Source organism: Fopius arisanus, unplaced genomic scaffold, assembly GCF_000806365.1.
Source record: "Fopius arisanus strain USDA-PBARC FA_bdor unplaced genomic scaffold, ASM80636v1 scaffold00163, whole genome shotgun sequence".
Classification (NCBI taxonomy): Eukaryota; Metazoa; Arthropoda; class Insecta; order Hymenoptera; family Braconidae; genus Fopius; species Fopius arisanus.
Genome location: NW_011887902.1, coordinates 10,446 through 12,997, shown reverse-complemented (window position 1 = coordinate 12,997; position 2,552 = coordinate 10,446).

Here is a 2,552-nt window from a genome sequence, read left to right as displayed (position 1 = left end):
CCCCCCACTCGCCGCCAAGACGTAGCACTGCTTGCAGAGACGGATGAAAAACCCCCCACCCGCTGTTCCCCTCATCGCCAGGCGCGCCGGAGAAAACAACTGAAACCCACCATCCCTACGTCACGGCCCACGTGACCCGGAAGAGAAGAGGACATCCATCAAGGAGCTCCGAAATTAATAACTAGGACGAGGTCACTCAATGACGAGTGTCCCCGATTGACCCCGATTATCGCCGATAATTGGGGAAGAAGGAGGACGAGTGATGAGACGCCATCACTCGTCATATAGGTGCCCCTGCGGAAGAAATATTTTATTACGAATAGATTAATTAGTGCGTAGAGAGATTTGCCGAGAGTTTGAGGAGGAAAAAAGGAGAGATTGGTGAAGAGTTGTTTTTTTTTTAAGAGAGACAACGGAGAGTTCAGTGTTGATCAGTGCGGAAGGAGAAATTGTGGGAGAAAAGTGGACAAAAGTAGACAAAAGTGTTTCAAGTCCTCCCTTGATTTCCGTTAAACTAAATTGTCCGAATATCAGAATCTCGAAACATCGTTCCCGTGCCAAGGTCACAATCTATGAGTGACGCGCGCACCAGGGAGAATAGGCATACGCGATCAGCTGATTATTTGGGACTTTTTGTTCCAAAGCGTGTTGAAAAATTAATTAAAAAATAACGAAGAGCTTCGGAACATTAGTTCCACTTAAAATTTGAAGAATTGGGTGAGCCGAACCTCTGAATATTTTTATTTTTCCGATAGGATTAGACCAATAAATCCAGTGTAGTTTTTTGCCGGTTTTCTGTTGAACGTGTCGATGCACATTTTTGATGTGATGATCACGGGAATTTCCTCTACATTTTAATGCAATTTCAGCCGGCCAGGGCTTTTTTGGATGGTATCAAGTATAAACACGAATCTTGTTTTACTGGCCTTGACTTCCCAATTTAATTGCTCAACTGCCAACTTCAAAACACCACCGAAATGCGCATCTTCAATTTTTCTCCACCATTCACCGGTCTACACTTTGGAACAGCCTTTTTCCAGGCAGCTTTCAATGGGTGGAAAATTGCAACGTCCAGAGGCTGAAGAATGCGTGCAGAATTGGGGTGAAGTGCAATGACTTCCATACTACTCTCACGACACCAATGACTGAGTTCAAGAGATAGATGGGATGAGTATCACTCCACAAAGGAGACAACTGGAAGTTCAATCTTATTTTCGATCACCCAAGGATGAAAAGTGCGTCCAGTCCAAAAATGCAGCTGATGTCATCCAGCCACTGTCTGAGCGACCAATGGTGTATTTTTTAGGCATAAGAGATGCAACAGTCTCGGGTATTTTTGCGTATTTGAACATTATCATGGGTGGAAATAGTCGGCCGGCTACATTGCCACAAAACAGTACAGTGCGATAATCCTTATCATCATTTGTTACGATATTATATGTAGATCGATCCCCTGTTTTTGCCGGAATCTTTTTTCCTCCTGGACACAAAGCAAACGCCGATTTATCACAATTAAAAACCGGGGAGTCATCAATATTCAATAAGTTTTTTCCAAGCAAATAATCTTTTTTTTTTTGGAACCATTCACGAATTCTCTCCTCACACGGAGAGAAAAGTCCAAGAAACGAGACGCTTCAATTGTCTTTTGTTACACCTCGATTGCATCATCCGTTCACAAAAAAATGTTTGCGAAATTTTGTTTCCCATTTTGTTTTTGGAAAACCTGGAGAACGACTGGAGCGATTGAATCTATGATTCAATCAGTGCTGAATGATGTGAAGACGCTTCGATTGTATCATATTAGACCTTGATCGCATAAGTCGTTCACGAGAAATCGCTGATTAATTTTTTGCTACAATATTTCTCGACAAACTGGAGAACGACTCTAGCTAGTCAGTGTAGAACATAATCAGCGCCGAATTGCATTGAAACGCTTCGATTGCCTTTTGTTACACCTCGATCGCATCATCTGTTCACAAAAAAATGTTTGAGAAATTTCGTTTCCCATTCTTTTCTTTTAAACTGGAAAACGACTGGAGGGATTCAATTTATAATCTAATCAGTTGTGAATGACATCAAGATTCTTCGATTGCATTATATTAGACCTCTATCGCATCATTCATCCACAAGAAATCGTTGATGAAATTTCATTTTTCGCAGTTTTTCTGGACAAAGTGCAGAATGGGTCGAGCTATTCCGTGTACAACATAATTAGCGCTCAATCGCATTAGGAGACTTCCATTGCGTTCCATTGGATCTCGATCGCATCATCCGTTTGCGAGAAAATGTTAACAAAATTATATTTCCCTGATTTTCTGGAAAAACTGGAGACCAACACTAGAGCGATTCTATCCATAATTTGATCAGTGCTAAATGTCGTCATGACGCTTCGATTACACTATATTAAATCTCGATCGCATCTTTCATGCACGAGAAATCGCTGAAGAAATTTTTTCTCTCAAATTTGTTTCTGGAAAAACTGGAAAACGGCTGGAGCAATTCCAACTATAATCTAATCAGCACCAAATGGCATGGAAACGCTTCGATGGTAT